Source organism: Ovis canadensis, chromosome Y (genome assembly GCF_042477335.2).
Source record: "Ovis canadensis isolate MfBH-ARS-UI-01 breed Bighorn chromosome Y, ARS-UI_OviCan_v2, whole genome shotgun sequence".
NCBI lineage: Eukaryota > Metazoa > Chordata > Mammalia > Artiodactyla > Bovidae > Ovis > Ovis canadensis.
The window spans coordinates 8,006,734-8,034,486 of NC_091271.1; the positions used below are offsets into that span (position 1 = coordinate 8,006,734).

General features: G+C 43.4%; 1 pseudogene; it reads left to right on the forward strand.

The window, feature by feature from the left end:
• The first annotated feature begins 18,398 nt into the window (after positions 1-18,398).
• On the forward strand, positions 18,399-19,879 carry LOC138431531 (Y-box-binding protein 1 pseudogene; annotated as a pseudogene).
• The last annotated feature ends 7,874 nt before the right edge of the window (positions 19,880-27,753 follow it).

The window sequence follows — 27,753 nt, forward strand, 5'->3', positions numbered from 1 at the left end:
GGAGAAGGAAATGGCAACCCACTCCAGCATTCTTGCCTGGAGAATCCCAGGGATGGGGAAGACTGGTGGGCTGCCGTCTATGGGGTTGCACAGAGTTGGACACGACTGAAGTAACTTAGCAGCAGCAGCAGAATAAGGGACTGTTTTAATCTGTAGTAAATTCCTTTAACATCTTTATCCACTTGGTCCTTCCCAATTATCATTTTCATTTATTTCATTATGTTCTTACCTACCAGGGTTCTTGGCCTCCTTATTCAATAGACATTGGGTTAGAGGCCAGATTCAAGCTAAGCTTTATTGGAGCTCTGCTGCAACAGGAGGGAGGGAGAGTAAGCAACAGGTTACCCAGGATTTGGGAGCTGATGCTTTATTAACAGTGTATGTAGGTGTGTTTGCAGGGTCAAACCAGAGCAGTGGCTTAGGTAATTTGCCCACACTCTTAGCTAGTGTTGAGTACAGGGCATGTGCAGGATCCTGCTTTTGCTCCTGACTCTTCTGAAGTGACAGTTTCATTTTGGTCATTTTGTACCTTGTTATCCCTAATTTGTCCATCTGTTCATGGATGCACACAGTTATTTTGAGTAAAATAAATTTTGATAAGTCTGTGCAACACTAAATTACAGCTAATCAAAATAAGGGGCTGTTTTAATTTGTACTAAGTTTTAAGTATTATAGTTTATATTTTGTTGCTGGAGGAGACTCTTGTACAGGTGAAGCATTGCATTAGAGGGTCACAGGTCCCAGACTGTCTCAATTTATGTCTGTATCTTTAAGGTGGTCATGTATGGATGTGAGAGTTGGACTGTGAATAAGCTGAGCACCGAAGGACTGATGTTTTTGAACTGTGATGTTGAAGACTCTTGAGAGTCCCTTGGACTGCAAGGAGATCCAACCAGTCCATTCTAAAGGAGATTAGCCCTGGTTGTTCTTTGGAAGGAATGATGCTGAAGCTGAAACTCCAGTACTCTGGCCACCTCATGAGAAGAGTTGACTCATTGGAAAAGACTCTGATGCTGGGAGGGATTGAGGGCAGGAGGAGAAGGGGACAACAGAGAATGAGATGGCTGGATGGCATCACTGACTCAATGGACATGAGTCTGAGTGAACTCTGGGAGTTGGTGATGGACAGGGAGGCCTGGTATGTTGCGATTCATGGGGTCGCAAAGAGTTGGACACCACTGAGCAACTGAACTGAACTGAAGTGGGATTGTGCAGCATTCTTTTTGTATCAAGTTTATGTCATTGAACATAGTTGTTAAATTTATTAAGATAAGATTGATTTATGACATTATAGGTTTCATGTGAACATTAATATTTTGATTTCTGTATATGTTAAAGCATGCTAAGCACCAAAAGTTTAGTTTCCATGAGGAGCAGTAGCACATTATACTTTTGATTTGCATTTCCCTGATGATTACTGATGTTGATCGTGTTTTCATGTGGCTGTTGTCCATCTGTATGTCTTCTTTGAAAAAATGTCTATCTCCATTGCCCATATTTTAATCAGTTGGTTTCTTTTTTTTCATCTGTGTTTAAGTTGTATCAGTTTTTTACATGTTATATTTTGAATGTCTACCTCTTATTGGATAAATGACTTGCAAATATATTCTCTAATTTGGTATATTGTAGAGTAATTCAAAAATAATGCCATTAAAGTGTTGTGCTCAATATGCCAACAAATTTGAAAAACTCAGCAATGGTCACAGAACTGGAAAAGGTCAATTTTCATACAAATCCCAAAGAAGGCCAATGCCAAAGAATGTTTAAACAGCATACAATTGTGCTCATTTCACATACTAGCCAGGTAATACTCAAAATCCTTCAAGCTCAGTTTCAAAAGTACATGAACTAAGAACTTCCAGATGTTCATACTGGATTTAGAAAAGGCAGAGGAACCAGAGATCAAATTGCCAACATCCACTGGATCATAGAAAAAGCAAGAGAATCCCAGAAATCATCTACTTCCATTTCATTGACTATGCTATAAGCTTTCACTGAGTGGATCATAACAAACTGTGGAAATTGTTGAAGACATGGGAATAGCAGACCACCTGATCTGTCTCCTGAGAAATCTGTATGGCAAGTTGAGAAATGACAGAATTGGACATGGGACAATGGACTCGTTCAAAATTAGGAAAGGTGTACAAGAAGGCTGTGTTGTCATCCTGCTTTTTAAAACATATACAGGGTATATCATGCAAAATTACAGGCTGGATGAGAACAAAGCAGGAATCAAGATTGCCAGGAGAAATATCAATAACCTCATATATGCAGGTGATACTATTCTAATAGCAGAAATTGAAGAGAAACTAAAAAGTGTCTTGAAGTTAAGAAGAGGACAGTGAGAAAGTTGTCTTAAAACTCAGCATTCAAAAAACTAAAATCATGGCATCCAGTCTTATCACTTCATGGCAAACAGATGGGGGAAAATGGAAACAGTGGTAGATTTTATTTTCTTAGGTTCCAAAACCACTGTGGATGCTTTCTGCAGCCATGAAATGAAAAGACACTTGCTCCTTGGACGAAAAGCTATGACAATCCTAGCTGCTGCTGCTGCTGCTAAGTGGCTTCAGTCGGGTTCAACTCCGTGCAGCCCCATAGATGGCAGCCCACCAGGCTCCTGTCCCTGAGACTCTCCAGGCAAGAACACTGGAGTGGGTTGCCATTTCCTTCTTCAAAGCATGAAAGTGAAAGTGTAGTCACTCAGTCGTGTCTGATTCTTTGGGATTCCATGGACTGCAGCCTACCAGGCTCATCCATCCATGGGATTTTCTTGGCAAGAGTACCAGAGTGGGTTACCATTGCCTTCTCCTGACATGCCTTTAAATTACCGTGAAGAGGTCATTTGAGCTTACACTCTACCTGTGCAGTTTTACAGCCTCACTAGCACGTGGAGGTTATCTGCTGAATGAATGAATGATGTTAGTGCTGAGACTGAAATGCAATAAAGGTATTATCATCTTTGAAACTGTCAGAAAGAGCTTGGGGGCAGGGAAAAAATTCTCATTCATTATTCCCCGCCTCCCCCCCCCCATTAACTTTCCAAAACTGAACCAGGAAGAAATAGAAAATCTCAACAGATCCATCAAAAGACAGAAAGAAGAAACAGATGTATAGAACAGACTTTTGAACTCTCTGGGAGAAGGTGAGGGTGGGATGATTTGAGACAATAGCACTGAAACGTGTATATTATCATATGTGAATCGGATCACCAATCCAGGTTCGATGCATGAGACAGGGTGCTCAGTGCTGGTGCCCTGTGATGACCTATAGGAATGGGATGGGGAGGGAGGTGGGACAGGGGTTCAGGATGGGGAACAGATGTACATTCAAGGCTGATTCATGTTAGTATATGGCCAAAACTACTACAATATTGTAAAGTAATTAGCCTCCAATTAAAATAACATTTAAAAAGAAAAAAAATCTCAGTTATTATGTTGTCCTTTGCTGACTGTCTGTTCTTCATTTCTTCTAGGTCTTTGTCAAACTTTTTTTGGGGGGGATCTTCTCAGTGTCTCCAGGGAACTTATGTATTCCTCCATTTTATTTGAAAAATATTGGATCATCTTTACTATCATTACTCTGAATTTCCTTTTTATGTAGACTTCTTATTTCCTCATCATTTATTTCATCTTGTGGGTTTTTATTGTGTTCCTTCATCTACTGCATTTTTCTCTGTCTTTTCATTCATTTAACTTATTGGCTTTCTTTTCTACAGTTTGGGAAGTTGTAGTTTCACTTGTTTGTGGTCTGCCTTCTATTGATGAGGTTAGAACAGTGTTTTGTGAAAGTTTCCTGGTTGGGGGAACTTGTAATGGATGGAGCTGGATTTCCTTTCTCTGAAAGACAGTGCTGTGTTTGGTTTGTGTTTTGGTGTGTCTGTAGGCTTCATATAGTTGTCAACAGTTTTAAACTGTCTGCTAATGGGCACGGTGGTGTTTCGCTAGTTGTTTGGCATGAGACATCCTCCACAGGAATTTTCTGGCCTTTGAGTGGGTGTGGCCTTTGTCCTGAAATTGAGGCCTTTAGGAGAGCTCTCATTGACTAATATTAACTTGAGGTCAGGAATTCCTGATGGCCCAAATTCCTGGACTTGGGTCTACCACCATCAGGGGTTCAGGCCTGACCCCTTCCGGAAGCATCCAGACCTCACAGTTTTCAGAGCCCAGCAGACAAAACTCCATGATTAATGGCGAAACCAACACTAATATCCAAGAGGAAGCAGAGGAAGTGTAACTGTACACTTACAGTGAGAAAAAAGAGAGAAAAGAGAAAAATAAAGGATAAAAATAGGAGTCAGAAAAGAATAGATCTAGCCAATAAACGGAACCATAATTGAAAATGAATCTTCAAAATTAGACTAGCAAATATACAAAAGCATGGAAAAAAGTGTAGTGTAGCTACTTATTATGCTAAAAATAGTAAATAAAACTGTTTAAAAATGTTCCTAAAATGGAAAAAATTAAAAGACTAATAAAGAACATGAGAACAGTAAGAAAAATGAGAAAAAAGGGAGAAAAATGTATATAGAGTGCTAGTTCCGGCTTCACCATACTGTGGGAATAGCTCAGCAGCTCAGACTCTAATGTGCACTTACTGCCAGAGTCCAGCTCCAGCAGCCAGAGATTCAACATGAAGGGGTGGGCAGTGTCAGCAAGAGAAATTGAGGCAGCCTCTCACCTTTCTTGGACTGCCTGTTTATTTCAAGCTTATGATTCTCTTTTATACTTTTACAAAAGTATTAGGTCAGAGGTTTGATATTTTTAGTTCCCAGAGACCCAGATTTATTTTTCTCCAAAAATCATTGTTGCCCCTCAAAAGGAGTTCCTTCCTCAGCAATTCTATCTACCTTTCTCATGTGTCCTTGTGCATACACTGTAACTCATGCTAATGTCTTTGCTGCATACCACATTCCTCAGTTTATTTCTTATCTTTATAAGTCCTGTTTGCCCCTAGTATCCTAAGCTCACTATTTCTTAGAAAGGGCTTTTAGCTAATAATATCTCTAACGTCCCTAATTTTTATAAGCTATAGTAGAATACTGTAACATTACAGCAATCCTTAAATTTTTAGCTTCTATTGTAATTATTCCTAAGCCCTAAATTCAGCAAACTCCTTTGCCATAAACCCTTTTCTCACAAATAGAATTCAGATAGGAATCCCTCCCATGGTCTCAAGCTGCGGCCTGTGTGCTCACCCTGGAACACTTTTCTGAGCAAAAGTCCTTGAGCAAAGCTGCAGAAGCCTTTATGCCTTCTCCTGCTCCTCCCCAAAACAATAAACACCTCAATAGTCTCTTCAGTCAACTCAGCCGAGTAAAGGAAAAAACAACTCTGAATCACAAAGCCTAAGTCCTCAATCCGGGTCTGTGCCTAGGAAACAAAGGGAGGGGGTTTAGGGTCGTCCCTCCATTTTGTCAATAATGCCTAATACGGCTCCCAACAACCTACTGTTTTAGGCTCTTGTTTTGTGCGAACACTCATTGTCCTTTTAAATATTCTGTAGATGTAGCCTACGTAGTTAATGATGTATATAATCTGCAACTTGTGTTGATTGAAAAGATGAGCCACTCAGCCCCGCGCCCCTCCAGGTCGCCGCGAGCTGCAGCCATAGGCCGCAGCTCCCTACTCCCCACAGCGGCGGGAGGTCCCAAGCACGCCTCTCCCCGCCTCTCCCACCCACGGGACAGCTCGCTGAAGCCCTAGCGTGTCCGGCTCCCTGACCCGGAGCTGAAAGCGACCCCAAGCCGCACGCGCGCCAGGCTTCTCCTGGCGAGAGTGGCGCGTGCCCCCTTTCCTCTGTGCGCGGAGCGAGCCCCACTTTCATGTTGGCACAGGGTCCACCGACACGAGCGGCTCGACACGCCTTCCTGCTAACGCTGCAGGGCGCGAGCCCTGCCTTCTTTCGCTCGCAGTGGACCCCGCCACCTACGGCGCGTGCCCCCATATCCTGCGCTCGGGGCGTGGCGCGAGACCCCGGTTCCTGCGCGCCAGCGGTCGTCCTACCCCCACTCCGGCACGCGCGGCGCGAAACTCCCCTTCCTGCACAGGCGGCGCAAGCTCCCCCATTCCTGCGCGCAAGGCGGGGCCCCAGAATCCCGTGCCAGCGCATGCCGGCCAGCCCTACCCCGGCACGAGTGACGCGAGCCCCCCCCCCCACCTTTTCTGCCCACGCTGCAGAGCGCGAGCTCTCTCTTCTTGCGCGCGCAGGGCCCCACGCCGCAGGCGACACGAGCCTCTCTTCCTGGGCGCCCGGTATCAGCCCTCTCCTGTGCGGGTGTGGCGCGACGCGAGCCCCCACTTCTTGAGTGCACCAGGCTTCCTGGCCGGGCGGTGAAAACCCCAGTAGATGCGCGAGCGGCGGGGCATGAGCCCCCACCCCTTCCTGCACAGGAGCAGGGCCAGCCTTTCCCCGGGAACGCTCGGCGCGAGCACCCCGTACCCCCATTCCTGCTCGCGTGACGCAGCACGAGCACCCCTGTTCCTGCGCGCGTGGCGCGAGCACCCCCAGGAAACTTTCCTGCCGGAGCGGACCATCCCTCCCCTCAGCACGCGCGGCGCGAGCGCCCCCTACCTGACCACGCGACGCTGGCCGAACCCTGCTTTCTGGGCGCGTGGCGCAAGCCCCCTTTTTTGCACTCCCGGAGCCCCCGGGGACGGGTGTCCTTCCCCTCACACGAAGAGTTCCCCAGTCGAAAGCCGTGTTCCCTCAACTGCCAAGAAGGGGGTCCGCACTCGTGGGCTCCCCGGCCTCCACTGGGCATGGAGCGGTTCCCCACCGGGGGCCGTGTGTTCTCAACCGCGCACCGAGTGGTCCCCACTTGCGCCAGCACGCCCTCAACTGGGCACGGAGGGGTCCCGAGCCTGCGATACTAGTTCCTGGGAAACATTGAGGGCAGAAAGAGAAGGGGACGACAGACGATGAGATGGTTGGTTGGCATCATCCACTCGATGGACCTGAATCTGAGCAAGCTCCGGGAGTTAGCTGATGGACTGGGGGCCTGGTAGGTGCTGCGATTCACGGGGTAGCTGAGTCCCACACGACTGAGCGGCTGAACTGAACTGAACTGAACTGCAATTACATAAACATTCCACATGATGGCACTCTAACATAAAAAAAAAGCTGGCCCGCACCGCGCTTCACCTCTCCTAATGGGAACATTGAGCAGAATGATAGAGCACACTATTACAACTAGGATGTGAATCACCGTTCAAAAACATCACATAAAAAAAATACAGAATCCACGTATACCTACTTCGAAAAGAATGGTAGACGAAATACGCTCAAAAACATGTAGGTGAAAACAAGCACAGCTGAATCCATCTAGTATTCTCAGTGCCACAGAACCAGAATCTGTACATGCAAAACGAATGCATCCTTGTCAATCAACTTAGAGCAGGAACTTTTACCTAAGATAAAATCCAGGAGTGAGGAGACACCAGATTTGGTGGTATCCTCTGGCTCGTTTCACTCTAATGTACAACTATGCATGACAAAAACTTTCAGACATCAGAGGCCACCCTACAAGAGGAGGGAATAAAGAATCCTTGCAGCATGAAGGCTTTCCTCTGTAACCGCAGCCTTCAAACTATTGCTGATAGACACCTGACATTCACAAGGCCGCTGGACTCGACATGACACCTATCCTTGTGCATGTCAGGGGTCACTCATCAAAAGAAAAAAAAGTGCAAAAGAAAAACCAGGACACTCTCAGGAAGAAAACATCAACAGTTAAATATAGCTCAAAGTGGTTTTTAAAAAAGCCAAAAGCAATGAATATCCCCAAGGCTGGTGGGCTTTAAAAGATACCTAGCCTTCAAAACTTGCTAGCAGTCTCCCATGAATTAAAAATGTCAAATAGTGCTCTGTATCTGGAATGTTAACAGCAGTATTATTTCTTTAAAAATATATTTAATATTTATTTTTGATATAAATTTATTTTAACTGGAGATTAATTACTTTACAATATTGTATTGGTTTTGCCATTCATCAACATGAATCCACCAAAAGCACATGAAGTTCACTCATTATCGTGAATTACTGTCAACTCTTTTGTGTTCAACTCTTTGTGATCCCAGCAATTGTATCCCACGAGGTTCCTCTGTCCATGGAATTTTCCAGGCAGGTATTCTGGAGTGAGTTCCCATTTCCTCCTCCAAGTGATCTTCCCAACTCGCATCTCCTTTGCTTCCTGCCTTTGAAGGCAGATTCTTTACCACTGTGCCACCTGGGAAGCCCAGTGTATTGTTAGAGATACAAAAACTGTACCAATGTGGTATCACATATGAGTAGTGAAAAAGTATCAAATATTGTGCAGAGAAGACATGGTAGAATAACATTTTTAAAAGGGACTCTTACGGGTACTAGTGGCATATATTTGGTAGGAGACATTATTAACATCACTACAGAAGTGCCTTCTGTGATAACAAGAACCCGACCGTATGATTTGGCAGTTCCACTCCCAAGAGTATTTCAGAAAAAAAACAGAAACAAAAACAAAAAAACCCAAGATTCTGAAAAACGCATGTAAGGCAACCACCGACTGGAGGAAGATTAACAACATCCTAGACATGAAAGTCAAGAAACTGATGCTGCCCCTATGGAAAACAGCGTGCAGCTCTTTTTTAATTTGTTGATTTTTTATTGAAGGATAATTGTTTTACAGAATTTTGTTGTTTTCTGCAAACTGCAGCAAAAATCAGCCGTAAGTATACATATATCCCCTCCCTTTGAACCTCCCTCCCACCTCCCTCCCCGGTATGAAGTTAAAAACAAAACAAAACAGTTACCATATGACCCAGCAATCCCATTAGTGGTCATATATCCAGTTGGGATGAAAACTCCCATCAGAAAAGAGACATGCACAACAGTGTTTATAGGAGCACAATGTACAGTGGCAAAGACATGGAGACAACCTTAAATGACCTTAGATAGGTGAGTGGACAAGGAAAAGTGTGTTATACATAAAATGGAATATTTGCGATAGGAAAGAATGAAATAATGCTATTTTTTCAACATGGATGGACCTAAAGATGATCGTACTAAGTAAGTCAAACAGAGAAAGATAAGCATCATATAATATCATTTATACACACAATAAACCTACAGTAGAAATAAACCTATTTACAAAACAGTAGTGACGTAGAAAACAAAGATTCATACCAATTGGAAGATAGAAGAGGCATAAAATGAGGGTATGGGATTAATAGATAACCCCTACAATATATAAGGTAAGCAACAAGGGCTTTCTGTTTATCACAGGGATTATAGTCAATATCTTACAATAACCTACAGTGAAACCGAATTTTAAAAATAATATAATCGTTCTTTAGTTGTGGTACAAATAAACCCATACACCACACCTACTGAGCCCTTGCTATAGAGCCTGAGAGCTACAAATGCTGAAGCCTGTGTGCCTAGAACACACGTTATGCAACAAGAAAAGTCATATAATGAGAAGCCGAGAGTAGTCCCCATTCAGCCAACAAGAGATATTCCATGTTCTTGGGTGGCAAGAACCAGTGTTGTGAACATGATTATGCTATCCAAAAGAATCCACAGATTCAGTCCAATCCTTATCAAAATACCAACAGCATTTTTCAGAGAACTGGAACAATTTTTTCCTTTTTACAATTTGAATAGAAACACAAAAGATCCAAATTAGTCAAAGCAATCTTGAAAAATAAAACCAGAGCTGGAGAAATCAAGCTCCCTATGAAAGACTATACTCCAAAGCTACAGTAATCAGTACAGTATGATATTGGCACACAAATGCAAATATAGATCAATGTTACAGGAAGCACAGAGATAAATCTATACACCTTTGGTCACCTAATCTGAAACAAAGGAGTCCAGAACGTACAATGCAGAAAAGACAGTCTCTTCCAAAAGTGGTGCTAGGAAAACTGGACAGCTACATGCCAGAGAATGAAATTAGAAAACTACCTGCCAAAATACACAAAAATAAACTCAAAATGGATCCGAGATCTAATGTGAGTCCAGGCATGATAAAATTCTTAAAACAGGAAAAAACAGGGAAAACTCTCTTTGACAGAAATCACATATCTTTTTTGAGCCATCTTGTAGAGTAATGAAAATAAAAGCAAACAAATTTGACATAATTTAACTTAAATGCTTTTGCACAAAAAAAGGAAACTGTAATCAAAATTAAAACACAACCCTCAGAATGAGAGAAATTATTTGCAAACAAAGTGACAAAGGATTCATCTTCAAAGTACGCAAACATTTCATGCAGCTCAATGCCAAAATAACCAAACAATTGCTCAAAACAATGGGCAAGGGCACCCGCAGTGGTCCGGTGGTTAAGAATCCGACTGCCAATGGAATGGACATGGGTTTGATCACTACTTTGGGAAGATTGCACAGGCCAAGGGGCAGCTAAGCCCATGCACCACAACTACTGAGTGCACGCACGGCAACAGCTGAAACCTGCATGCCCTGGAGCCCTTGCTCTGCAACAAGAGGAGACACAACAATGAGAACTCCTGATACTGCAGTAGTGGCTGACTTTATTTGTCTGGGTTCCAAACTCATTGCAGACGGTGAGTGCAGCCATGAAATTAGAAGACACTTACTGCTTGGAAGGAAAGTTACGACCAACCTAGACAGCATATTAAAAAGCAGAGACATTACTTTGTCAAAAAAGTTCTGTCTAGTTAAGGCTATTGTTTTTCCAGTGGTCATGTGTGGATGTGAGAGTTGGAATGTAAAGAAAGCTGACCACAGAAGAACTGATGCTTTGAACTGTGATGTTGGAGGAGACAAGAGTTCCTTGGACTGCAAGGAGAGCCAATGAGTCCATCCTAAAGGAGATGAGTCCTGGGTATTCATTGGAAGGACTGATGTTGAAGCTGAAACTCCAAAACTGTGGCCACCTGATGCAAAGAGCTGACTCTTTGGAAAAGGCCCTGATGCTGGGAAAGATTGAGAGCAGGAGGAGAAGGGGACGACAGAGGATGAGATGGTTAGATGGCATCACCGACTCAGTGCACATGGATTTGGGTGGACTCCAGGAGTTGGTGATGGACAGGGAGGCCTGGCATGCTGTGGTTCATGGAGTCACAGAGTTGAACACGACTGAACAACTGACCTGAACTGAATTCTGCAACTAGAGTAGCCCCTCCCTTCCCCTCCTCCACCGCCCCCACTCACCAAAGCTAGAGAAAAGCCCACACACAGCAAGGAAGATAGAGTGCAGTCAAAAATAAATAAAAAAAAGTTTTTTAAAAGTCGGCAGAAGACCAACATAGACATTTCTCCAAAGACATACAGATGTCCAAGAGGGAAATGAAGAGATGCTTGATATCCCTGTTAGAGGAATGTAAATCAGAACTGCAATGAGGTATCGTGTCACACCAGTCATAATGGTCACCATCATAATGTCTACAAATAACAGATGCTGGAGAGGGTGTGGATAAAAATGGAACCCTCCTACACTGTTGGTGGGAATGTAAGTTAGTGCAGCCACTATGGAAAATCATGAAAGTTCCTCAGCAAAGCAAAAACTGAATTATCCTAAGATCCAGAAGTTCCATTCCTGGGCATAAACCCAGACAGAACTATAATCTCAAAAGATACATGTACTCTGCTGTTCATAGCAACACTACCCACAGAAGCCAAGACCTAAACAGATCCTAAATACCCATTGACAGATGAATGGATACAGAAGTGGTGCATATATTAAACAGAATAGTAGTCAGCCACAAAAACTGAAATGCCACTTTAAGCAACATGGAGGGAGTGAAAGATAATCATAGAAAGTAAAATAAGACACAGAGAGAAAGGTAAATACCAAATGACACCACTTATATGTGGAATCTAAGTATGACACAAATGAACACATCTATGAAAGAGAAACAGACTCATGGAAAGAGAGAACAGACCTATGGTTTCCAAGAAGGAGGATGATGCGGGTGTGAGGAATTGGAGGCTGGGTTTAACAGGTGTAAACTATTACATATGGAATGTACAAATGACAAGGTCCTTCTGCAGAGCACAAAGTATAATCAGCATCCTATCATAAACCAAATTGGAAAAGAATATAAAAATTACTATACATGGGACTTCCCTTCTATATGGTGGTTAAGACTCCACACTTACACTGCAATGGATGCGGGTTCAATCCCTGGTCATGGAAATAACCCCACATATCCTGCGCATTGTACAAAAATTTTTAATGCATATATATATATATATATATGCACACACAATGTACATACACAAATACATGTATGTAACTGAATCACCTTGCTGTAAAGCAGAAATTAACACAACACTGTATACTTCAATAAATAGCATGAATGGGAAAAACAAAGATTGGTATGTTTCATTGTATGTAATCTTTATATCCAAAGAAAAGTGCTGTAACTAACACAGCTCACTACTTCCTGGAAGGCTTGCTGAAATACTAACGGAGATGCATACTTGTGTCTGCAATTTATCACAAAATACACCAAGGGGTAAGGTGGATTGATGTATAGAAGGATGGACAATGGATAGACACATGAAAAAGGAAGTACTGTGAAATACGTACAGTAGAATCTAGGTGGGAAGCCTCGTTTTAGCTAGAAAACATGTTCACCTCATTGAATGTTTGGAATAATAAGGTATTCAGGAAAAAGCAGAGCAAAACCAATGAAAATCATAATGCACATGAAGTGTAATTTCAAATTTTAAAACATGAGCTGAAAAGATGCAGAGGAGATAGGCTGAAATATTGTGTGCTCAGTCCCTCAGTCGTGTCTGATTCTTTTGCAACCCAATCAACTTTAGCCCACCAGTCTACTGTCTCCATGGGATTCTCCAGGCAAGAATTCTGGAGGGGTACCATTCCCTTCCCCATGGGATCCATGGGATCTTCCAGGGATCTTTTCTATTCCTGACTCCTACGTTTGCAGGCAGGTTATGACTGAGCTACCAAGCCACAAAATATGAAGTGTAGTGAAATTAAACATGGTTTTTACTTACTTTTTTACACTCCATGTACTCCACTGCCAAGTTCCTTTCCCAGTCTCCACAGATTACATTTTCCGTAGTAGAACTAGAATCACCTTGCACCTGGCCTAAGAGACAGGCCTACAGGACAGCAGCATTGTCCTGCTTGTCTTGCCCTCCTGGGGATCTTGGCGTTGAGCACCTGCTGGGGCTTCCAGAGACCTCCAGTCCCAGCTCTAGAGACATGGCACCATTGGCTGCACAGGGCTGACCAATCCTATGGCCGACTCATCTGTTTGGAGTCCCAGGTACAACCCCACCCATCCTGGCTTCCCAGGGTGCTCCCCTCTCCACTTCAGTTTTTCTCTTTCAGTTCAGTTCAGTCACTCAGTCGTGTCTGACTCTTTGTGACCCCGTGAACCACAGCACACAAGGCCTCCCTGTCCATCACCAACTCCCAGAATTTGCCCAAACTCATGTCCATTGAGTAGGTGATGCCATCAAACCATCTCATCCTCTGCCGACCTGTTTTCCTCCTCCCTCCAATCTTTCCCAACATCAGGGTCTTTTCAAATGAGTCAGCTCTTTGCATCAGCTGGCCAAAGCATTGTAGTTTCAGCTTCAACACCAGTCCTTCCAATGAACGCCCAGGACTTATCTTGTTTAGGATGGACAGGTTGGATCTGCTTGCAGGCCAAGGGACTCTCAAGAGTCTTCTCCAATATCACAGTTCAAAAACATCAATTCTTCTGGACTCAGCTTTCTTTATAGTCCAACTCTCACATCCATACATGACCACTGGAAAAACAATAACCTTGACTAGATGGACTTTTGTTGACAAAGTAATGTCTCTGCTTTTTAGTATGCTGTCTAGGATGGCCATAACATTCCAAGGAGTAAGCATCTTTTAATTTCATGGCTACAATCACCATCAGTATTGATTCTGGAGCCCCAGAAAATAAAGTCAGCCACTCTTTCCACTGTTTCCCCATCTATTAGCCATGAAGTGATGGAAACAGATTCCATAATCTAAGTTTTCTGAATGTTCAGCTTTAAGCCAACTTTTTCGCTTGCCTCTTTCACTTTCATCAAGAGGCTCTTTAGCTCCTCTTCACTTTCTGCCATAAGGGTGGTCTTATCTGCATATCTGAGGTTATTGCTCTTTCTCCTGGCAATCTTGATTCCAGCTTGTGCTTCCTCCAGCCCAGCATTTCTCATGATGTACTCTGCATATAAGTTAAATAAGCAGGGTGACAATATACTGCCTTGACATACTCCTTTTCCTATTTGGAAACAGTCTGTTGTTCCATGTCCAGTTCTAACTGTTGCTTCCTGACCTGCAGACAGGTTTCTCAAGAGGCAGGTCAGGTGATCTGGTATTCCCATCTCTTCCAGAATTTTCCATAGTTTATTGCGATCCACACAGTCAAAGGTTTTAGCATAGTCAATAAAGCAGAAGTAGATGTTTTTCTGGAACTCTCTTGCTTTTTCCATGATCCAGCTGATGTTGGCAATTTGATCTCTGGTTCCTCTGCCTTTTCTAAAACCAAATTGAACGACTGGAATTTCACAGTTCACATATTGCTGAAGACTTGGAGAATCTTGGGCATTAATTTACTAGCCTGTGAGATGAGTGAAATTATGCAGTAGTTTGATCATTCTTTGGCATTGCCTTTCTTTGGAACTGGAATGAAAACTGACATTTTCCAGGCCTGTGGCCACTGGTGAGTTTTCCAAATTTGCTGGCATATTGAGTGCAGCACTTTCACAGCATCATCTTCCAGGATAGCTCTATTGGAATTCCATCACCTCCACTAGCTTTGTTCGTAGTGATGCTTTCTAAGGCCCACTGGACTTCACATTCTAGGATGTCTGGCTCTAGGTGAGTGATCACACAATCACGATTATCTGGGTCATGAAGCTCTTTTTTGTACAGTTCTTCTGTGTATTCCTGCCACCTTTTCTTAATATCTTCTGCTTCTGTTAGGTCCATAGCATTTCTGTCCTTTATTGTGCCCATCTTTGTATGAAATATTCTCTTGGTGTCTCAAATTTTCTTCATGAGATCTCTAGTCTTTTCCATTCTATTGTTTTCCTCTATTTCTTTGCATTGATCACTGAGGAAGGCTTTCTAATCTCTCCTTGCTATTCTTGGGAGCTCTGCATTCCAATGGGTATATCTTTCCTTTTCCCATTTGCTTTTCACTTCTCTTCTTTTCAGAGCATTTGTAAGGCGTCCTCAGAGGCATTTTGCTTTTTTTCGTTTGTTTTGTTTTGCTTGCATTTCTTTTTCTTGGGGATGGTCTTGATCCCTGTCTCCTGTACAGTGTCACAGACTTGCATCCATAATCCATAGGCACTCTGTCTATGAGATCTAGACCCTTAAATGTTTCTCACTTCCACCATATAATTGAAACGGATTTAATTTAGTTCATAGCTGAATGCTTTAGTGGTGTTCCCTACTTTCTTCAATTTAAGTCTGAATTTGGCAATAAGGAGTTCTTGATCTGAGCCACAGTCAGCTCGTGGTCTTGTTTTTGCTGACTGTACAGAGTTTTTGTATCACTGGTTGCAAAGAATGTAACCAATCTGATTTCAGTGTTGACCATCTGGTGATGTCCGTGTGTAGAGTCTTCTCTTGTGTTGCTGGAAGAGGGTGCTTGCTATGACCAGTGTGTTCTCTTGGCAGAACTCTCTTAGGCTTTGCCCTGCAAGGTCAAATTTGCTTGCTGCTTCAGGTGTCACATATATATATATATGTGTGTGTGTGTGTGTGTGTGTGTGTGTGTTTGTATGTATATATAATAAAATATTTTACCTTGTGAATAATAAACAAAATATTTAACCTGACTGAAACAACATTAAACTTTTAAAACTTAAACCAAAAAAGATTGATTTGCAGGGAAAAATATTTAATTACTGACCTTATTTTAGAATACTGGGGATGTAGATGGTAATAAAAACAGAACCAGTTTTACTTGATTTTGTTCCTGTAATAAAATTCTTCGTGGCCAATGCCCCCCAGTAGTGCCTGCAATGGATGTGTGCCATTCCCCCTACCCTACCTGTAGGAGGCCACTGCATCATTCTAAATTCCTTAGCCAAAAAGGGCCTAGTCAATACTGGCTGTGTGACCTCCAAAAGGCACCACTATTTTCCTTCCTTTCTTCCTTCCTACCTCCTCTTTCTTTCCTTTCCTTTATTATTACACAATGGTAATTTATTGTTATTACATAGTACTGACTCTGTTTCCCATGTTGCACAATACAACCTTGAGCTCATCTCACAATTTATCCCTCCTATTCCCTCACCTCTGTACTGCACCTTCCACTCTCCACTACCCAGTAGATTGTTCTCTATATCTGTAAGACTCTTTCTTTATATTCTCTACTTTGTGATATTTTAAGTCTATAAATGATATCATGCGGCACTTTTCTTTCTTAATTTACTTACTATTATACCTTCCCTGTTGCTGCAAATGGCATTATTTCATTCCTTTTACGGCTGAGTAGCATTCCATAGGTCTCCCTTGGTGGCTCCTTTGCAAACAATCTGCCTGTCAAGAAGGGGATGTGGGTTCAATCCCTAGGTAAGTAAGATCCCTTGGAAAGGGAAGTGGCAACCGACTGGAGTAGTCTCGCCTGGAAAATTCCTTGGGCAGAGGCGTCTGTAGCAGTAGACACAGTGGGGTCGCGAAGAGTGGGACATGACTTAGTGACTGAACAACAGCGAGTGTCCCATAGTACATGTATACCGCATCTTTATCCATTCATCTATTGTCTGATGGACATTTACATTGCGTCCATGTCTTGGTGAATGGTGTGCTTCAACGAACAGTGGGGTACATGTTTCCATAGCTCTCGAGCAGGGCTACTTAAAGATAGCTAAGAAGAGCTAAGATAAAGACAACTAAGCTAAGGAAGGTAAGCTAAGGAGAGCTACACTAAGAGGAGCTAAGGGATGCTGAGGTTTACTAAGGAGAGCTTAGGAAGTGGGGGCTAAGCTAAGGGCAGCTGAGTTACCCTAAGGAGAGCTAAGCAGAGGAGTGTTGAGCTATGGCGGGCTGAGCTAAAGAGAGCTCTGCTAAGGAGAGCTAATTGACGAGAGCTATGGAGAGCACTGGAGAAGGCAATGGCACCCCGCTCCAGTACTCTTGCCTGGAAAATCCCATGGACGGAGGAGCCATGGGGTCGCTAAGAGCCGGGCAAGACTGAGCAATTTCACTTTCAATTTTCACTTTCCACTTTCATGCATTGGAGAAGGAAATGGCAACCCACTCCAGTGTTCTTGCCTGGAGAATCCCAGGGACGGTGGAGCCTGGTGGGCTGCCGTCTATGGGGTCGCATAGTCGGACACGACTGAAGCGACTTAGCAGCAGCAGCAGCATGGAGGGCGATGGAGAAGGCAATGGCACCCCATTCCATTACTCTTGCCTGGAAAATCCCATGGACGGAGGAGCCATGGGGTCGCTAAGAGCCGGGCAAGACTGAGCAACTTCACTTTCACTTTCATGCACTGGAGCAGGAAATGGCAACCCACTCCAATATTCTTGCCTGGAGAATCCCAGGGACAGCGGAGTCTATGGGATCGCACAGAGGCGGACACAACTGAAGTGACTTAGCAGCAGCAGCAGCAGCATGGAGAGCGAGGTGAGGAGAGCTGAGCTAAAGAGGGAAAACCTACGGAGACCTAAGGAGGGCTTGGGCTTCCCTAGTAGCTCAGAAGGTAAAGCATCTGCCTGTAATATGGGAGACCTGGGTTCAATTCCTGGGTTGGAAAGATCCCCTGGAGAAGGAAGTGCCAACCCACTCCAGTATTCTGGGCTGGAAAATTCCATGGACAGAGGAGCCTGGTGAGCTACAGTCCACTGGGTCTCAAAGAGTCGGTCACAATGGAGCAACTTCACTTTCAATTTTCACATTCAAGGAGGGATAAGGAGGGCTGAGTTAAGGAGATTTGTTCTTGCCTGGAGAATCCCAGGCATGGGGGAGCCTGGTGGGCTGCCGTCTATGGGATCACACAGAGTTGGACACGACTGAAGCGACTTAGCAGCAGCAGCAGCAGCAGCAAGGAGAGCTGGGCTATGGAGAGCTGGGCCAAGGAGAGCTAAGGAGCATTTAGGTGAGGAGAAGTGAACTAAGGAAAAGTAAGGAGAGCTAAGCTGAGGACTGCTGAGCTAACAGGAGCTTATGGCGAGCTTAGTTGAGGAGAGCTGGGCTAAGGAGGACTAAGCTAAGGAGGTCTAAGGAGAGCTAACTAAGGAGAGCTTTGCTAAGGAGAGCAACACTAAGTAGAGTTGAGCTATGCTAACGAGATCTAATTAAGGATAGCTAAGCTAGGAGTCTAAGAAAACTAAGATCGAGTTCGATCGGTAGCGGGAGCGGAGAGCGGACCCCAGAGAGCCCTGAGCAGCCCCACCGCCGCCGCCAGCCTAGTTACCATCACACCCCGGGAGGAGCCGCAGCTGCCGCAGCCGGCCCCAGTCACCATCACCGCAACTATGAGCAGCGAGGCCGAGACCCAGCAGCCGCCCGCCGCCCCTCCCGCCCCCCCGCCGCCCCCGCCCTCAGCGCTGCCGACACCAAGCCCGGCACGACGGGCAGCGGCGCAGGGAGCGGCGGCCCGGGCGGCCTCACATCGGCGGCGCCTGCCGGCGGGGACAAGAAGGTCATCGCAACGAAGGTTTTGGGAACAGTAAAATGGTTCAATGTAAGAAACGGATATGGTTTCATCAACAGGAATGACACCAAGGAAGATGTATTTGTACACCAGACTGCCATAAAGAAGAATAACCCCAGGAAGTACCTTCGCAGTGTAGGAGATGGAGAGACTGTGGAGTTTGATGTTGTTGAAGGAGAAAAGGGTGCGGAGGCAGCGAATGTTACAGGCCCTGGTGGAGTTCCAGTGCAAGGCAGTAAATACGCAGCAGACCGTAACCATTATAGACGCTATCCACGTCGCAGGGGTCCTCCACGCAATTACCAGCAGAATTACCAGAATAGTGAGAGTGGGGAAAAGAATGAGGGATCGGAGAGCGCTCCCGAAGGCCAGGCCCAACAGCGCCGGCCCTACCGCAGGCGGAGGTTCCCACCTTACTACATGCGGAGACCCTACGGGCGTCGACCACAGTACTCCAACCCTCCTGTGCAGGGAGAAGTAATGGAGGGTGCTGACAACCAAGGTGCCGGAGAACAAGGCAGACCAGTGAGACAGAACCTGTATCGGGGCTACAGACCACGATTCCGCAGGGGCCCTCCTCGCCAAAGACAGCCCAGAGAGGACGGCAATGAAGAAGATAAGGAAAACCAAGGAGATGAGACCCAAGGTCAGCAGCCACCTCAACGTCGGTACCGCCGCAACTTCAATTACCGACGCAGACGCCCAGAAAACCCTAAACCACAAGATGGCAAAGAGACAAAAGCAGCCGATCCACCAGCTGAGAATTCGTCCGCTCCCGAGGCTGAGCAGGGCGGGGCTGAGTAAATGCCGGCTTACCATCTCTACCATCATCCGGTTTAGTCATCCAACAAGAAGAAATGAATATGAAATTCCAGCAATAAGAAATGAACAAAAGATTGGAGCTGAAGACCTTAAGTGCTTGCTCTTTGCCTGTTGACCAGATAACTAGAACTATCTGCATTATCTATGCAGCATGGGGTTTTTATTATTTTTACCTAAAGACGTCTCTTTTTGGTAATGACCAACGTGTTTTAAAAAAAAAAAAAAAAGCCTGTTTTTTCTCAATACACCTTTAAAGGTTTTTAAATTGTTTCATATCTGGTCAAGTTGAGATTTTTAAGAACCTCATTTTTAATTTGTAATAAAAGTTTACAGCTTGATTTTTTCAAAAAAAAAAAAGTCAACAAACTGCAAGCACCTGTTAATAAAGGTCTTAAATAATTGTCAAAAAAAAAAAAAAAGAAAACTAAGATCATGGCATCTGTTCCCATTATTTCATGGCAAATAGTTAAGGAAACAGTGGAAAGAGTGACAGCCTTTATTTGGGGGGACTCCAAAATCACTGCAGATGGTGACTGCAGCCTTGAAATTAAAGGACGCTTACTCCTTGGAAGGAAAGTTGTGACCAACCTAGACAGCATATTAAAAAGCAGAGACATTACTTTGCCAACAAATGTCCATCTAGTCAAGGCTATGGTTTTTCCAGTGGTCATGTGAGAGTTGGACTATAAAGAAAGCTGTATGGTTGTGAGAAGTGGACTGTGAAGAAAGCTGAGTGCTGAAGAATTGATGCTCTTGAACTGTGGTATTGGAGAAGACTCTTGAGAGTCCATTGGACTGCAAGGAGATCCAACCAGTCCATCCTAAAGGAAATCAGTCCTGAATGTTCATTGGAAGGAATGTTGCTGAAGCTAAAAGTCCAATAATTTGGCCACCTGATGAGAAGAAGTGACTCACTGGAAAAGACCCTGATGCTAGAAAGGTTGAAGGTGGAAGGAAAAGGAGACGACAGAGGATGAGATGGCTGGATGACATCACTGACACGATGGACATGAGTTTGAGGAAACTCCTGGGAGTTGTTGATGGACAGGAAACCTGGTGTGCTGCAGTACCTGGGATCGAAAAGAGTCAGACACGCCTGAGTGACCTGAACTGAACTAATGAGAACCATCTGTGTAGCACAGGAAACTGTCCTCAGTGCTCTTTGGTGATCTACCTGGAAAGGAAATTTTTAAAATGGGATACACACACACACACACACACACACACAGATACACACAGTTGATTTACTTTTCTGTACAGCAGAAAGTAACACATTGTAAAGCTACTACACGTGTACTACTGTAGGCTCCATTTATAGGAAGGTCTAGATGAGGCAAAACTCATCTATACTTATAGAACCGAGCACAGGATTTGCATGGGATAAGGGCAGTCAGTGGAAGGAGCTCAGAGATTTTCTAGGATGATAGGGGAAAGAAGATATTGCAGTGAACATCATATATATATATATATAATCTTGGTTTTATTGCATAAATATTCCTGCAATGTAAATTCCAAACAGGGTCTGGCTAAGTGGCCATGCATTTATAAATTTACTAGACATTGTCACATCGTTCTTCAAAGTTTCATCACTTTATGCTTTCACAGAAATGCATGAGCCCTCATTTTCTAGATTCTCATCCTCAATTCGGTGGAAAATTTTGATATCTTTCAACTTTCTTATTGAACTTTTTTGTAGTTTTCTTGGTGAGGAATTGTATTCCATTATTGTTTTGGTTTGCATTTCTGTTACTATTACCAGATAATATTCTTAATTATTACCAATTAACTTCAAAATGTCTTCCTGTTTTTAGGTAATTTTTCTTTCTTTCTTTTTTTCTGGGTAATTTGTATTTTGTTGTACCTTTAGCTTACTTCATGTTTTTCTAATGTTAGATTTTTCATCTTATTTTAACTTTGGAATCTGCATAACTTAGGTAAATGAACCCTTTGCCAGCTCTCTTCCAAATATTTCTCAATTGTCATTTTATAATTCATTGTTTATTGACCCACGCAGAAATTTTACTGAAAAGAAAGTTATGTAAAATTTCCCTTTTTAGCTTCAAAGATCACGTAAAGTAAAATTTAAATAACAGACAAAAAGCTCTAGGATGCTAGAGTGTGTGGTTAAAAGAATCAGGAGTGGGGCAACTCTGAATTCACCTGGCTGCCTTTCCACATGTGCTTTTCAAAAAGCTTTTTACATTAGCCTCATACTGTGGAATGAGGTTCGTGACATTGTACAGGAGACAGGGATCAAGACCATCCCCAAGAAAAAGAAATGCCAAAAAGCAAAACGGCTGTTGGGGAGGCCTGACAAATAGCTATGAAAAGAAGAGAAGTGAAAAGCAAAGGAGAAAAGGAAAGATAAAAGCATCTGAATGCAGAGTTTCAAAGACTAGCAAGAAGAGATAAGAAAGCCTTCTTCAGTGATCAATGCAAAGAAATAGAGGAAAACAACAGAATGGGAAAGACTAGAGATCTCTTCAAGAGAATTAGAGATACCAAGGGAACATTTCCAAAGATGGGCTTGATAAAGGACAGAAATGGTAGGGACCTGACAGAAGCAGAAGATATTAAGAAGAGGTGTCAAGAATACACAGAACTATACAAAAAAGATTTTCATGACCCAGATAACCACGATGGTGTGATCACTCACCTAAAGGCAGACATCCTGGAATGTGAAATCAAGTGGGCCTTAGAAAGCATCACTACGAGCAAAGCTAGAGGAGGTGATGGAATTCTGGTTGAGCTATTTCAAATCCTGAAAGATGATGCTGTGAAAGTGGTACACTCAATATGCCAGCAAATTTGGAAAACTCACCAGTGGCGACAGAACTGGAAAAGGTCAGTTTTCATTCCAATTCCAAAGAAAGGCAATGCCAAAGAATGCTCAAACTACCGCACAATTGCACTCATCTCACATGCTAGTAAAGTAATGCTCAAAATTCTCCAAGCCAGGCTTCAGCAATACTTGAACAGTGAACTTTCTGATGTTCAAGCTGGTTTTAGAAAAGGCAGAGGAACCAGAGATCAAATTGCCAACATCCGCAGGATCATGGAAAAAGCAAGAGAGTTCCAGAAAAACATCTATTTCTGCTTTATTGACTATGCCAAAGCCTTTGACTGTGTGGATCACAATAAACTGTGGAAAATTCTGGAAGAGATGGGAATACCAGACCACCTGACCTGCCTCTTGAGAAACCTGTCTGCAGGTCAGGAAGCAACAGTTAGAACTGGACATGGAACAACAGACTGGTTCCAAAAGGGAAAAGGAGTGCGTCAAGGCAGTATATTGTCACCCTGCTTATTTAACTTATATGCAGAGTACCTCATGAGAAACGCTGGACTGGAAGAAACACAAGCTGGAATCAAGATTGCCGGGAGAAATATCAATAACCTCAGATATGCAGATGACATCACCCTTATGGCAGGAAGTGAAGAGGAACTGAAAAGCCTCTTGATGAAAGTGAAACAGGAGAGTGAAAAAGTTGGCTTAAAGCTCAACATTCAGAAAATGAAGATCATGGCATCCAGTCCCATCACTTCATGGGAAATAGATGGGGAAACAGTGGAAAGAGTGTCAGAGTTTATTTTTGGGGGGGGCCCCAAAATCACTGCAGATGGTGATTGCAGCCATGAAATTAAAAGACGCTTACTCCTTGGAAGAAAGGTTATGACCAACCTAGATAGCATAGTCAAAAGCAGAGATATTACTTTGCCGACTCAGGTCCATCTAGTCAAGGCTATGGTTTTTCCTGTGGTCATGTATGGATGTGAGAGTTGGACTGTGAAGAAGGCTGAGCACCGAAGAATTGATGCTTTTGAACTGTGGTGTTGGAAAAGACTCTTGAGAGTCCCTTGGACTGCAAGGAGATGGAACCAGTCCATTCTGAAGGAGATGAACCCTGGGATTTCTTTGTAAGGAATGACGCTAAAGCTGAAACTCCAGTACGTTGGCCACCTCATGTGAAGAGTTGACTCATTGGAAAAGACTCTGATGCTGAGAGGGATTGGGGGCAGGAGATGTAGGGGATGACAGAGGATGAGATGGCTGGATGGCATCACTAACTCAATGGACGTGAGTCTGAGTGAACTCTGGGAGTTGTGGGGAACAGGAAGGCCTGGCGTGCTGCAATTCATGTGGTCGCAGAGAGTCGGACACGACTGAGCAAATGAACTGAACTGAACTGAATGTGTGTGTGTGTGTGTGTGTGTGTGTGTGTGTGTGTGTAAAGAGAAAAAATGAAGTAAGGCATGTAGCACCATGATGCGCCAAGATGAAGCCAAGATGGGTGGGGCTGCACCTGGGACTAAAAACAGATGAGTGGGCAATAGACTTACTCAGCCCTGAGAAGCCAATGGGGACACATCTCTAGAGCTGAGATTGGAGGACTCTGGGAGTCCCAGCAGGTGTGCTCAAAGCCAAGAGTGAGGAGGGGAACGCAAGCAAAAAGATGCTGCTGCCCAGTAGGCCTGTCTCCCTTAGGCCACACCAAAGGTGATGAAACTTTTATTAAGGAAAATGTAGACTGTGGATATTGGGGAAAGAACTTAGCCAGTGCAGGGAGTGTGATAAAGTAAGTAAAAACCACGATTACTTTCACCACAGTTCATATTTTAGTCCACTCCCCTCCCCCCCCATCATTTTTCAGCTCATATTTTTAGCATTGGAAATACGCTTCATGCCTGTACCTTATTCGGTACTTCTCGAGCATTTTATCATAAAAATTTCCAAACATTCAAAAAGGTGGACATTTTTTGTAGCTAATACACCAAGACTTCCCACTTAGGTGGGGCCAGAGGGAAGGTGATGCAACTTTTATGATGGAAAATGCGGTCTGTGGATATTAGTAATAGAACTTGGTCAGCACACAGAGTATGAAAATGTAAATAAAAGGCATGTTTAGTTTCACAAGAGTTACTATTTTGGGGCTTCCTTGGTGGCTCAGTGATAAAGAACATGCCTGCCAATGCAGGAGTCAGGAGCTAGATCCCTGGGTTGGGAAGACCCCCTGGAGAAGGGATTGGTAACCCACTCCAGTACTCTTGCTTGGAGTATTCCACGGACAAAGGAGCCTGGTGCAAAAGAATCAGATATGAGCAAGGGACTGAACACACTATATTTAGCCTATCTCCACATCTTTTTTCAGCTCATATTTTTAAAATTTGAAATTATACATCATGTGCATTTTTTTCGTTTTTATTTGCTCTGTACTTTCCCCAGCACTTTATGATAAAACTTTCCAAGCATTCAAGGATGTTGAACAGGTTTTCTAGCTCATGCACAAAGACTGAAGCTAAGGAGAACTGCCCAAGGACGGCTCCACTAAGGAGACCTAAGCAGGGCTGTGCTAAGGAGAGTGAGGAGACACCAGGTTTGCTGGCTTCTCTGCCTCATGCCACTCTAATGTACAACCATGAACTGGTGGGGCCAAATGCCGTGATCTTAATTTCCTGAATGTTGAGCTCTAAGCCAACTTTTTCACACTCCCCTCTTCCACTTTCATAAGAGGCTCTTGAGCTCTTCTTCACTTTCTGCCACAAGGGTGGAGTCATCTGTATATCTGAGGATATTCATATGTCTTCTGCCAATGTTGATTCCAGCTTACCACCTCGCCCAGCATTTCTCATGATGTACTCTACATATAAGTTAAATAAGCAGGGTGACAATATGCAGCCTTGATATACTCCTTTTCCTGTTTGGAACCAGTCTATTGTTCCTTGTCCAGTTCTGTTGCTTTCTGACCTGTATACAGGTTTCTCAAGAGGCAGGTCAGGTGGTCTGGTATTCCCATCTCTTTCAGAATTTTCCACAGTTTATTATGATCCACATATTCAAAGGCTTTGGCATAGTCAATAAAGTGGAAACAGATGTTTTCCTGGAACTGTCTTGTTTTTCAAAGATCCAGCAGATGTTGGCAGTTTGATCTCTGGTTCCTCTGCCTTTTCTAAAACCACCTTGAACATCTGGAAGTTCTTGGTTCAACTATCGCTAAAGCCTGCCTTCGAGAATTTTTGAGCATCACTTTGCTAGCAAGTGAGATGAGTGCAACTGTGGGGTAGTTTGAGCATTCTTTGGCATTGCCTTTCTTTGGGATTGGAATGAAAACTGACCTTTTCCAGTCCTGTGACCACTGCTGAGTATTCCAAATTTGCTGGCATATTGAGTGTAACACTTTCACAGCATCATCTTCCAGGATTTGAAACAGTTCAACTGGAATTCAATCACCTCCACTAGCTTTGTTCATATGATGCTTTCTAAGGCCCACTTGACTTCACATTCCAGGATGTCTGGGTCTAGATGAGTGATTATCTGGGTCATGAAGATCTTTTTGTACAGTTCTGTGTATTCTTGCCACCTCTTCTTAATATCTTCTGCTTCTGTTAGGTCCCTACAATTTCTGTCCTTTGTTGAGCCGATCTTTGCATGAAATATTCCCTTGGTATCTCTAATTTTCTTGAAGAGATATCTAGTCTTTCCTATTTTATTTTCCCCCCTATTTCTTTGTACTCATCGCTGAAGAAGGCTTTCTTATCTCTCCTTGCTATTCTTTTGAACTCTGCATTCAAATGCTTATATCTTTCCTTTTCTCCTTGGCTTTTTGCTTCTCTCCTTTTCGTAGCTATTTGTAAGGCCTCCTCAGGCAGCCATTTTGCTTTTTTGCATTTCTTTTTCTTGGGGATGGTCTTGATCCCTGTCTCCTCTACAATGTCATGAACCTCTGTCCACAGTTTATCTGGCACTCTACCAGATCTAGCCCCTTAAATAATATTTCTCACTTCCACTGCATAATTATAAGGGATTTGATTTAGGTAATACCTGAATCAGTTCAGTTCAGTTCAGTTCAGTCGCTCAGTCGTGTCTAACTCTTTGCAACCACATGAATTGCAGCACGCCAGGCCTCCCTGTCCATCACCAACTCCCGGAGTTCACTCAGACTCACGTCCATCGAGTCAGTAATGCCATCCAGCCATCTCATCTTCAGTCGTCCCCTTCTTCTCCTGCCCCCAATCCCTCCCAGCATCAGAGTCTTTTCCAATGAGTCAACTCTTCACATGAGGTAGCTAAGTACTGGAGTTTCAGCTTTAGCATCATTCCTTCCAAAGAAATTCCAGGGTTGATCTCCTTCAGAATGGACTGGTTGGATCTCCTTGCAGTCCAAGGGACTCTATTGATTTTCCCCACTTTCTTCAATTTAAGTCTGAATTTGGCAATAAGGAATTCATGATCTGAGCCACAGTCAGCTCCTAGTCTTGTTTTTGCTGACTACATACAGCATCTCCATATTTGGCTACGAAGAATATAATCAGTCTCATTTTGGTATTGACCATCTGGTGATGTTCACATGTAGAGTCTTCTCTAGTGTTGTTGGAAGAGGGTGTTTGCTATGACCAGTGCATTCTCTTGGCAAATTGTGTTAGCCTTTGCCCTGTTTCATTCTGTACTCCAAGGCCAAATTTGCCTGTTACTCCAAGTGTTTCTTGACCTCCTACTTTTGCATTCCAGTCCCCTATAATGAAAAGAACATCTTCTTTGTGTATTAGTTGTAAAAGGTCTTGCAGGTCTTCATAGAATGGTTCGACTTCAGCTTCTTCAGCATTACTGTTGGGACGTAGGCTTCAGTTACCACGATATTGAATGGTTTGCCTCAGAAGTGAACTGAGATCATTTTATTGTTTTTGAGATTGCATCCAAATACTGCTTTAATGTTACTCTCTCCACAAATCTCACCCTCTCCTCCCCTCTCACCACATCCATCAGTCTGTTCTTTATGTCTGTTTTCCATTGTTGCCCTGAAAATAAATACTTTGGTCCCATCTTTCTAAATTCCATATATATGTGTTAGTAAATGATATTTATCTTTCTCTTTCTGACTTACTTCTCTCTGTATAATAAGGTCTAGGTTCATCCACCTCAGCAGAACTGACTCAGATGCACTTCTCTTTGGGCTGAGTAATATTCCATTGTGTGTATACCCCACACTTCTTTATCCATTCATGTATGATGCACATCTATGTTGCTTTCATGTTCTAGCTATTGTAAATAGTGCTGCAATGAACATGAGGGTACATGTATGTTTTTCAATTTTTGTTTCCTCGGGGTATATGCCTAGAAGTAGGATCACTGATCATTATGGTGGTTTTACTCCTAGTGTTTTAAGGGATCTCCATACTGTCTTTCAAAGTAGCTGTATCAATTTTCATTCCCACTAACAGTGCAAGAGGGTTTCCTTTTCTCCACATCCATTCCAACATTTATTGTTGCAGACTTTTTGATGATGGCCTTTCTGATTGCTG